Source organism: Rhinoderma darwinii, chromosome 1, assembly GCF_050947455.1.
Source record: "Rhinoderma darwinii isolate aRhiDar2 chromosome 1, aRhiDar2.hap1, whole genome shotgun sequence".
NCBI classification, from domain to species: Eukaryota; Metazoa; Chordata; class Amphibia; order Anura; family Rhinodermatidae; genus Rhinoderma; species Rhinoderma darwinii.
The window spans coordinates 253,785,500-253,798,702 of record NC_134687.1 but is presented as its reverse complement, the minus strand read 5'-3'; the positions used below and the strand labels follow the sequence as shown (position 1 = coordinate 253,798,702).

Below are 13,203 nucleotides of genomic sequence, written 5' to 3'. Positions count from 1 at the left end.
AAATGTGGGGGACCCAACGTCTATTGTGAAATTTAAAAAAAAAAACAAGTGGGGATCCCCCACATTTTTATAACCAGCACGATACAACACAGCAGCAGCAGCCTAGCATTACAAGGGTGGGAAGGTCCACTGTTTTTGGCCCTTCCCAGCCTCATAATACCAGCCTACGGCCGCCCCAGTACCTGACCATCACAACAGATGGTCCGGTACTGGATCGTACCAAGCTCTTCCCGGCACCCCTGGTGGTGGTGGGTACCGGGGTAATAATGGGTGGTTAGTGCTAGCCTCTGCACCGGCTAACACTAAGTACCGCCTTTATAATGGACGCTGTCAATCAGCCAACTACCATTATCTAGGCACTAATAAAGTTTGAAAAAAAAACACAGACAATTTTTTTTTTATTGAAATAAGAAATTCCCAACAAAACCCTCGTTAACCATTTTATTAAAATTTTCAAAAAACGTAGATCTACGCAGTAGTCCAACGAATCGAAGATGTATTCCAATCGGTACATCAAAATCTGCAACAACATAAAAAAAAGTTATCAATGTGAAGATTACCGATACTCATACTCTCCTACACATACACAAACACACACACATATACACAAACACACCCATATATACACAAAGTGGCGGTTGATGGCCTTTCTCGTGATGTGTCCCTGACCATCAAGCCCGCGGACAAGGGTGGTGCCTTGGTGGTCATGGACACATCGCGCTATTTGGCTGAATTAGCTAGACAATTGTCAGATATTAATGTTTACGAGCCACTTCCCGGGGATCCTAAATTTAGAATCAAAAATACCATTGATACAATATTGGTTGAGGCCCATAATGCGGGTATCATTGATGGTGACCTGTTGGATTTCATGACGGTGCGGCATCCGGTGGTTCCTGTGCTGTACTGTCTTCCAAAAATCCACAAGTCATTGGTAGACCCTCCGGGCAGACCGATTATATCGGGTTGCGGTTCCATTTTTTTCACCGATAGCCATTTTTTTTAGATAAAATGTTACGTGATTTTGCCACCAATGCTAAATCATATATTCAGGACACCACTGACTTTTTGACTAAATTGAATGAGGTTGAGTTGACGGGGGACTGCACACTTGTATCATTTGATGTGTGCAGTCTCTATACCTCAATCAACCACACGAGAGGCCTTCATACTGTATCTGAAGCGTTACAACAGTCTAATTATACCCATGAATGTATTAACCTTCTTATGTGTCTCTTGGAAATTGTTCTTACAGAAAATTACTTCTTATTTGGTGACTCCTTCTATGCACAGAGGAGGGGTACGGCCATGGGATCTAACGTGGCTCCCACATACGCAAATATGTTTATGACAGCTTTGGAGGAAGGCGCCGTCTATGTCTCTCCCCACTTCACTAAGGTTTTGAGGTGGTGGAGATACATAGACGACGTCTTCGTCATCTGGACAGGCACTCAAGTGGAGTTGGAGTGTTTCTTTAGCTTTCTGAATAACATAGATGATGATATTAAATTCACTATGGATTCTTCAACAACATCTCTAAATTTTCTTGACAATAGAGTTTATATTCAGGAACATAAACTTACCACAGATTTGTACAGTAAACCTACGGATCGTAATAATTTACTGAGGTTTGAAAGCTGTCACCCCCACCCTATGATCGCTTCTCTCCCCTATAGCCAGATGTTGAGGGTGAAAAGGATTGTGCAGGATCCTTCAACTCTCGACGTCAGGTTGAGTGATATGTCTCAGAAATTCAGGAATCGGGGGTACCCTAAAAAACTATTGGACAATAAAAAATCTAAAGTGGAGGGGATTTCGAGATATGATCTTCTGCAAAATCGTAAACAATCGCCCTCCCATAGACTAACACTGGTGTCTACATACTCTCATAAGAGCAATGATATTGCCAACATCATTAAAAAAGAATGGGGGATACTTAGGCGTTCTTTTGATAAAATCCCGGAATTTGAGGTCCCACCACGTATAGCCTATCGCAGGACCAAAAATTTGAGAGATCGTTTAGTACATGCCGATGTGGGCTCTTTGACTAAGAACTATCAGTCTTTTTTAGCCCCCCAAAAATTTGGTTGCTTCCCGTGTTTAGGTTGTAATAATTGTAGGAATATGGTTAAGAGCGAGGTGTTCACCCATCCTGTTAACCCCTTAGTGACCAACAGTACGCCTTTTTACGTTCCTCACTAATGGGCTTTAGGCTAATGCGACGCCTTTTAACGTGATCGCATTAGCCTAAAGTAGCGCCGAAATTAATGATCGGGGCTCCGTTCTCTCAGCTACCGGAGGTAGCTGAGAGTTCGGGGCAACGACCAGAGACCATAACGAGTGGTCTCTGGTCACGTGATCGCCGTGAATCGCTATTTCACGGCGTTCACGCTAAACCGGCGGATAATCGCCATTTCTCTCTCCTCTCATGGAATAACTCCTTAGAGAGGAGAGAGAACGGGTAAATAGTGCGCCCCCCCCCCCGTCCGATTCCCCTTCATGTCCGATCCCCCCCCCCGGTCCGATCCCCCCCCCACGGTCCGATTCCCCCCCCCCCCCAAAATGGCGCCCGAGTGCGCTTTGCATAACTTACCTGTGTCGTCATCTGGCACAGCAACAATCAGGGACCGTTGTGACTGGTCCCTGATCAGGTGATCTCTGTGATAAAACCTATCACAGAGATCACTGACAGTTATTTTCAAAACACAGCCAGGACATGGGCTGTGTTTCTCTCTCCTCCCATTGTAGTTGTTCTGAGAGGAGAGAGAAATCAGTCTAAGTCCTGTGCTGTGAAGAAAGAAAAAAAGTGATAAAAAATCATCGTTACATATACATACATATATATATATATAATATATCAAATCTATATTAGCGTCAGCGCTAGATTAGCGTCAGCGCTAGTTTAGCGTTAGTGCTAGTTTAGCGTTAGTTCTAGTTTAGCGTTAGTGCTAGTTTACCGTTAGTTTAGCGTTACTTTAGGGTTAGGGCTAGTTTAGCGTTCGTGTTTAGGGCCGTTTAGAATTAATTTTACGTCTGTTATATAAAAATAAAAAAAATATATATATATAAAAAAAAAAAAATTTGTGTCGTTTTTAGGATTTTAGGTTTACTTTAGGGTTAGGACTTATAGGGCATATATATATATATATATACATACACATCTATAAATATGTCTCAGCGTATGTACAGCGCGGAGCAAGCCTACGCCTTGCTATGTTCCGACACTTCTGAAAGCGAAACAGACACCGCTTCAGAATTTGTTCCAGACAGTGACAGTGACGATTCTAATTCCACCGCTGAACCCCATAGTCCTATGGTGGTGGATACGTCAGTCGCTGTAGAGGTGTCAAGTGCAGGGCCGAGTGTTGCAGTCCCTCCCGTGATGTGGGATCCTGCACTATCATTTTCCCCCCAAGTACCCCAATTTGAAGCGACCCCAGGAATTAGTGTCGACGTCCAAAATTTTACCCCCTATAATTTTTTTAATTTATTTATATGTGATACGGTCCTAGACTTGATAGTCCAGCAGACTAATCTGTATGCTAGGCAGTTTGTTCTACAAAAGCCTGCATCTATGTACTCCAGAATGTGGAGCCCCACAAGTGTCCCAGAAATAAAAAAAATTTTAGGCATTACCCTCAATATGGGTTTGGTTAAAAAACCCTCTGTCCGGTCCTACTGGACTTGTAGTGCTGTCCACGCTACCCCTGTATTTGCAGCAGTGATGTCCAGAAACCGCTATGAGGCCCTAATGCGATTCATGCATTTTACTGATAATTCCCAAGTCCCCCCAAGAAGTGACCCAGCTTATGATCGGCTTAATAAATTAAGGCCATTAATCACCCTTCTAAATGATTTATTTTTAAAGTTGTACACCCCTGACAAAAATTTGTCAGTAGATGAATCGCTCATGAGCTTCAAAGGGCGTCTTTCCTTTCGTCAATTCATCCCTTCCAAACGAGCCAGATATGGGGTGAAATTGTACAAAGTTTGCGAGAGCACAACGGGTTACACCTGCGGTTTCAAAATCTATGAAGGCAGGGACTGCCAAATTTATACCCCAGGCTGCCCAGAAACTATTGGCACCTCTGGCAAAATTGTGTGGAACCTAATGGAGCCATTTCTGCACAAGGGGTACCACGTCTATACAGACAATTTTTATACCAGCGTTGCCCTTTATAAAGCCCTCCATGCTGCAAATACAGGGGCCTGTGGGACAGTACGGAAGAACAGAGTGGGACTCCCACAACAGTTGGTGTCCAGGCGTTTGGGAAAGGGAACATCCATGGCCCTTGCAAGTCAGGAATTGCTTGCAGTGAAGTGGGCCGACAAGAAGGATGTCTACATGCTGTCCACCGTACACACGGACACCACTGTGGCAATTACGGAGAGGGGGGCTACCACTGCAAAGCAGAAACCGGTCTGTGTAACACACTACAACAAATTTATGGGGGGTGTAGACCTTTCCGACCAGGTGCTTCAGCCTTACCTGGTGAAGCGCAAAAATAAGGCCTGGTACAAAAAGGTAGCAATCTACCTCATCCAGGTTGCTACCTATAACAGTTTTGTTATTTTCAAAAAAGCCCAAGGAACGCTCACTTTCCTTCAATTTCAGGAGAAGGTCATTGAGCATCTCCTTTTTGAGTCCACTATACCGGCACAATCCTGCGAATCTGAGGATGTGCGCAGGCTTTCAGAGCGCCACTTTTTACACCCTATTCCCTCCACTGAGACCCAAAAATATCCCCAAAAAAGGTGTCGGGTATGTAGCAGGCATGGCAGGAGGAGGGATACCTGCTTTTATTGCCCCATGTGTCCATCAAAACCAGCCCTTTGTAACTATCCCTGTTTCGAAACCTTTCACACGGTTGCAAATTACTAGAATTTAACACAAAAAAAAATAATGGGTTGGGGGCCTTTTTAGGGAGTCAATTTCTTTATATTTTCTTTTTAGTTCGTGGGCTTTCCAAGTAGGGATTATTTCTTGTGGGAGAGGTTGTAGAGCACATTTTTTTCAGACCGTGAAACTAATTTTACCCCTTATGATTTTTTTTATTTATTTGTGGGTGATCAAGTGCTGGAATTAATTGTCCAGTACAAAATCCCACATCCACAATTTTTTTATTTTGACTGTTCTTATGACTATGTCCTGCCACATACGGCTGTTACATTCCTAATTCTGTACCGTGATACGGGCATGATCTTTTTTTTTTATTTGGAGGATCTCTAATAATCGAGCTGTTCTTTATCAATACACCATGGGCTTTGTTACGGTTCTTCTGGAAATACTCATTTTGGGGATTAGTGATCCTTTACTGTTCCTATAGATGGTTTTGGACACTGTCCTTTTATATATTCTGTAGGTGATTGGTTGTTTTGTGCACATAGCGGTTCCTACCTTGCCGGGCAGGGGTCTGTTATGGTGTACCGCGTCACTTGGCACATTCGTCCCTCATAAGGATTGATGGAGCTAAAGAGACGTTGTACAACCAGTCACTGAAAAAAAAAATCCTTGTCATGACAGCCCTGCAGGTGTTCTTCTATCTAGTGAACAGACTCGAGTTTGCAACATAGTTGGATACATTTTCCTCCATTTGTTTGAAGATATTGCCCGTCACTCCAGTACAGTTTATTTTTTCCTCTCTGACTGATTTTATATTAGGACAGAATTCTGTCCACAATGACATCATAATGGCACCAACTGCTTCTTCAGCAAGACATAGTCATAAGTACAGGCAAATACGTCTATAGCAACATGTATCCGTTATGAATACACGGCTTCACTTCTATTCTGTGCCGCACAAATTTATTAATGTGGCATATTTCTAACAAAATAACCTTCTACCACGTCTCCTCTATTTCATGTGGAAACGTAATAAAAGCTTGAAGAAAACATTATATACCCATAGTGTCTGAAATGATACCCATTATTTCCTCCTTTAAAAAATTTTTGGTCCGCATGCCCACTACACCACTAGATGAATACCTTTAGGGGTTTAGTTTTTAAAATGGGGTCATTTCTGCGTGGTTTTTTTTTGTTCAGGCAGCTCAATGCCTCTAAATGCATGATATGGGGCCTAGAATTTATTCAATTGTGCCCTGAAAGCCAAAGGGTGCTCCCTCTCTTTTTGGCCCAGCCACACGTCTAATAAGCAGATTATGGCAACAATGAGAGTATTTTTGAAAACAGGAGAAACAGGGTGATAGATTTTGGGGTGTGTTTCTTCATTTTCATGTTCGCTTTACAAAGAAATCGGTCTTCAAAGTGATACTTTTATATAAAAAGTGTTTTTTTTATTTTATTTCACCAGCTATGCATTAAATTTAGCAAAAAACTGTGGGGTCAAAATACTCACTACACCCCTAGATAAATACCTTAAGGGGTCTAGTTTTCTAAATGGGGTCGTTTATGGGGAGTTTCTATCGTTCTGGTAGTTCAAAACCTCTCCAAATGTACAGTGGGGCCTAAAACAATTTCAAGCAAAATAGGAGTCCTGAAAGCCTCCGGGTGCTCCCTTTCTTTCGGGCCCTGCTGTGTGTCCAGGCAACACATTAGGGTCACAATGGGGGAATTTTTGAAAACAGGAGAAACAGGGTGATAGATTTTGGCGTGTGTTTCTTCATTCTTATAGTCGCTTTACACAGAAATCGGTCTTCAAAGTGATACTTTTATTAAAAAAGTGAATTTTTATTTTTTTTCACCTGCTATGCATTAAATTTAGCAAAACACTGTGGGGTCAAAATACTCACTACACCCCTAGATAAATACCTTAAGGGGTCTAGTTTTCTAAATGGGGTCGTTTATGGGGAGTTTCTATCGTTCTGGTAGTTCAAAACCTCTCCAAATGTACAGTGGGGCCTAAAACATTTTCAAGCAAAATATGAGTCCTGAAAGCCTCCGGGTGCTCCCTCCCTTTCGGGCCCTGTCGTGTGTCCAGGCAACGCATTAGGGTCACAATGGGGGCATTTTTGAAAACAGGAGAAACAGGGTGATAGATTTTTGGGTGTGTTTCTTCATTCTCATGGTCGCTTTACAAAGAAATCGGTCTTCAAAGTGATACTTTTATGAAAAAAGTTAAATTATATTTTTTTATGCCTGCTTTGCATGAATTCTTACAAAAAAACTGTGGGGTCAAAATACTTACAACACCCCTTAATAAATACCTTAAGGGGTCTAGTTTTCAAAATGGGGTCACTTGTGGGGGTTTCCACCATTCTGACACCTATGAGCCTATGAAAACCTGGCTTGGTGCAGGAAAACAAAATGTACTACAAAATTTATACAATTATTACTTAACTTGTAAGTCCTCTAAATTGCTCAAAAATTATTTTTTTTTTTCAAAAGTGCTGCCAAAATAGAGTAAAGAGATGGAAATATATATTTAATAAAAAAAATTGTACAGTATGTGTGTACATATGTGACATATTGCAGTTAAAAATAGGGAAAAATGATAATTTTTACAAAATTTCTTCAATTTTTCTATTTTTTAAGTTATTTCCGCAAATCGTATCAGTCTACTTTTACCACTAAAATAAAGTACAACATGTGACGAAAAAACAATGTCAGAATTACTTGGATATTCAAAACTTTCACAGAGTTATTCTCTGATAAAGTCACACATACCAGATTTGACAAATTTGGCTTGGTCATTAAGGTCCAAACAAGCTTGGTCACTAAGGGGTTAAAGGTTCTACCTACAAAATTAAACATCATCTTACATGTAAATCGGACCATGTAATATATATCATCCAATGTCCTTGCAAATTATTGTATGTAGGTGAAACCTCTCTAGATTGTAGAAAACGTATAAACAACCATAAGTCCACCATTCGTACCAAGAAAATTGACCTACCATTACCTAAACATTTTGTGGAAAATAACCATGGCGAGAATGACTTTAAGTTATATATTGTTGATCATGTACCGCGCCATAGACGAGGTGGAGATAGGATCTCCAAACTGAAAAGATTGGAGTTGGAATGGATTTTTAAATTAGACACCTTATCCCCTAGAGGTCTTAATATAGACTTCAAGATCTTTCCAAGTTTCTCTAGATAACCTAGTGGTACATTCTGATTTGAACATCTGCCCGTGCATTTATCATCTTCCCCTTGTTCCTCCCCCTCCTCTGTGCATTAGGAGAATAGGAAATAATTTGACCATATCTATATTATAATTATATTTTGTATGCTATTTACAATGTTTAGGTCTGATATATATTGTCAGTGTCCTACAAACTATTTTATATATTTTTCTCTTTATCCTAGATATTACTCTCAAGATTTGCCTCAAGGATCGGTTGAGGCTGTATACTCTTATACCTGATTATATGCATCCTATTTTTTGAAAAGTTTTCTCATATATGTTATTCATGTCCTCCGTCCACAGTATCTTTAAGACGATGTGTAAATCTCTGTCTGTATATTATGAGCTTTATATATACCCATATGTGCTCCTAAATCCCCATCATTATAGATGAGGTATAAGGATCATTGGTCTGAGACATAATATTTATTCTCAGTTTACAGGGATAGTATATATAGTTCACATCGTTTTATATTTCACCAATTAGACTCTATAGTGGATGGGATGTATGTGCAACTTATGGAGTGATGTTGCCCTCTTTCAAAATGGGTCCGACGATCCTTAATGGGCATTGCGCAGACGCGAATCTACGATATGTCCAATGACTCATAGTTGAGACGGACAGGATCCGACGTCATCCATGGGAAACATCTGTGGGTGTATAGCCCTCTTTCGATATGGCGACTAGCGCCTCTGGTAGACAATGTGCATGCGTATAATGACGTATCATGCGATGACTCATACACACAGGTGCTAGGATTACGCAAAGCTTAGTTTTCATGTAGTAAGAAAGTGCACAACGCTATCAGCCGATCCAGCGAGGGTAAGATGTTTTTAACTTTATTTTATACACCTGCTTTCTTACACTATCACATGTCATTATACACATGTAGCCCATCTGATTGATTGGCCTTATTACAGTGAATGCACTATTTATACTATGTATATGTAATGTTTTGTAATTTATTTTTCTATACATGTATTAGCACATCCATAGGGGATCCTATTGATATAAAAATTTTGTATACCTGTTGTAGCATCATTGCACAAGTTTATTATATGTATGTAATTGGCTTTATGACCCTGTATTGCATATATATACGCTCTGTGTGTCACATTATTATGCTTGAGAAAGGCTCGTATTGAGCTGAAACGTTGCACCGTGGAATAAAAGGATCTTCACTTTGAAAATTCGGTAGTGCTGTCTCCATTTCTTCTTTGTCTTGACTGAGGGGTCACTCGGACTGTGACCCAGGAGACGTGCACCCTCTTGAAAAATTTATCCTGTGCTGCTGATCTATACCTACATATATACACAAACACACACATATACACACACACACACACATATACAAAAACACACAAACATATACACACAAACATATACACATGCACAAACACACCCATATATATACAAACACACACACATAAACTCCAAAAAACACACACCTATACACAAACACATGTACACAAACACACCCATATATACACAAACACACATATACACAAACACACAAATATACATATGCACAAACACACCCATATATATACACAAACACACACACAAACATATACACACACATGTACACAAACACACCCAAATATACACAAACACACATACACAAACATATACACAAACACACCCATATATACACAAACACACCCATATATACACAAACACACCCATATATACACAAACACACCCATATATACACAAACACACACAAACATATACACACAAACCTTTACACATATGCACAAACACACCCATATATACACAAACACACACACAAACTCCAAAAAACACACATACACACAAACCTATACACAAACACATGTACACAAACACACCCATATATACACAAACACACATATACACAAACACACAAATATACATATACAAAAATACACACACATACACACAAAGGGGGGATTCACACGAGCGTGTATTTGGTCCGTGCGGGCCGCGTGGTTTTCACCCGCCACGCACAGACCAATACAAGTCTATGGGGCAGTACAGACAGTCCGTGCTTTTTGCGCAGCGTTTGTCAGCTGCGCAAAAAGCGTGACAGGTTCAATATCTCCGCGTATTTCGCGCATCACGCACCCATTGAAGTCAATGGGTGCGTGAAAACCACGCAGGTCGCACGGAAGCACTTCCGTGCGAACCGACTGAAACAGCGCACCAGCTGTCAAAAGGATGAATGTAACCAGAAAAGCACCACGTGCTTTTCTGTTTCCAAACATCCAAATGGAGTGTCTTTGAGATGAGCGAACCCGGACAATCGAACCGAACTTCACCGGGTTCGGCCGAACTCGTTTTGGCCGAACCCGGCAAAAAAAATTCCGGTACGCGACGTCCGGAGATAGTCACTGTCCAGGGTGCTAAAAGAGTTAATCTGTTTCAGCACCATGGACAGTGACTACCGATCCCAATAAACATGAACCTGTGAAAAAAAACGAAGTTCTGACTTACCGAGAACTCACGCTTTTTCCTCCAGTCTGACCTCCCGGGATGACAATTCAGTCCAAGTGACAGCTCCAGCCAATCACAGGCCAAGCACAGGCTGCAGCGGTCACATGGACTGCCGCGTCATCCAGGGAGGTGGGGCCCGAAGTCAAGAGAGACGCGTCACCAAGGACGCGTCACCAAGGCAACGGCCGGGAAGTTCTCGGTAAGTACAAACTTTTTCTTTTTTTTTAACAGGTTGCTGTATATTGTGTTCGGCATTCACTGTCGAGGGTGCTGAAAGAGTTACTGCCGATCAGTTAGCTCTTTCAGCACCTTGGACAGTGACGGGCGTCGACTAGCCTCATCTCTATGATGGCGGCTGGGCGAAAATCACGCAGCCGCGCATCATACACGGATGACACACGCAGCTGTCAAATGGTTTTTGCGCGCGCAAAACGCTGCGTTGTTTGCGCGCTCAAAAACGCAACGTCCGTCTGTATCTGCCCAAACATATACACATATGCACAAACACACCCATATATACACACACACACACATATACACACAAACATATACACAAACACATGTACACAAGCACACCCATATATACACAAACACACCCATATATACACAAACACACCCATATATACACAAACACACCCATATATACACAAACACACCCATATATATATACAAACACACATGTATACAAAAACACACACAAACATATACACACAAACCTATATACATATGCACAAACACACCCATATATACACAAACACACACACATAAACTCCAAAAAACACACATATACACAAACCTATACACAAACACATGTACACAAACACACCCATATATACACACACACACACACACGCACACATATACACACACACACACACACACACACACACACATATACACACAAACATATACACAAACACATGTACACAAACACACCCAAATATACACAAACACACATACACAAACACACACACACAAACATATACAGAAACACACCCATATATACACAAACACACACATATACACACAAACATATACACACAAACATATGTACACAAACACACCCATATATACACAAACACATACACAAACCCACACATATACAAAAAACACACACACACACACACACAAGCATATACACAAACATATACACAAACACACCCATATATACACACACATACACAAACACACACACATATACACAAAAATCTACACAAACATATACACATACACACAAATACACCCATATATACACTCACACATAAACACACACACACATATACACAAACACACCCATATATACACAGACAGAGACACACACACACACACACACACACACACAAACATATACACACTTACCTTTAGCGGAGCGCAGACTTCTCCTTGCGACGGGTGCCTTCCACTGCATCTTCTGCGCATGCGCCGAGAAGCGCTGAGATGCGCGTTCACGAGCAAATGACATCCTCTGCTCAGGACGCAGAGGATGTCATTACGCATGCGCGGCCACCGCTAAAGGTAAATAGCGGTGGCCGGGAACCTAGGCAACGAGCAGGATACAAAGAGGGACCGACCGCAACTTCAATCAAGAATAGCAAGAAAACGACATCGCTGGACGACGGACAGGTAATTAGAATTCTTCTTATTTTTACATTGGGGAGTTTTATAGCTCCATTTATCAACTTGGGACAACCCCTTTAAGTGCTTTGACATTACATTCTTTAATCCATAGTCCATTTTAATCGATTGTGAAAAAAAATCGAAACTACATAATAAAAAGTCAACCGCACCACGGATTCCCAGACAGTCTCCCACATTGGTACTAGCGAGGCCTTAAAGTGTTATTCATCTGCGATCTGACGAGAGCAGGCACATTCAGCTTAGAATGGCCATTGGCATTAAATGCATTAATCCATAGTCCTTTTTAATCGATTGTGAAACAAAATCTAAACGACATAATAAAATGTCAACCGCACCACGGATTCCCAGACAATCTCCCACACTGGTACTAGCGAGGCCCTAAGCTGTGGAACTTCTGCGACTTGACGAGAGCAGGCACATTCAGCTTAGAATAACCATTGACATTAAGTGCTTTAATCCATAGTCCTTTTTAATCGATTGTGAAACAAAATCTTAACGACATAATAAAAAGGCAACCGCACCACAGATTCCCAGACGGTCTCCCACACTGGTACTAGCAAGGCCTTAAGCTGAGTAACTTCTGCAATGTGATGAGAGTAGGCACATTCAGCTTAGAATGGCCATTGTCGTTAAAAGCTTTAATCAATAGTCCTTTTTAATCGATTGTGAAACAAAATCGAAACGACATAATAAAAAGGCAACCGCTCCACGGATTCCCAGACAGTCTCCCACACTGGTACTAGCGAGCCCTTAAACTGGGTAACTTCTGCGATCTGCCGAGAGCAGGCGCATTCAGCTTAGAATGGCCATTGACATTACATTCTTTAATCCATAGTCCTTTTTAATCGATTGTGAAACAAAATCTAAACGACATAATAAAAAGGCAGCGGCACCACGGATTCCCAGACAGTCTCCCACACTGGTACTACCGAGTACTTAAGCTATGTAGCTTCTGCGATCTGACGAGAGCAGGTACTTTCAGCTTAGAATGGCCATTGACATT

General features: G+C 41.3%; 1 pseudogene; it reads right to left on the bottom strand.

Moving 5' to 3' along the window:
* Nucleotides 1-13,081: 13,081 nt before the first annotated feature.
* On the bottom strand, nt 13,082-13,200 carry LOC142708188 (5S ribosomal RNA; annotated as a pseudogene).
* Nucleotides 13,201-13,203: the final 3 nt, after the last annotated feature.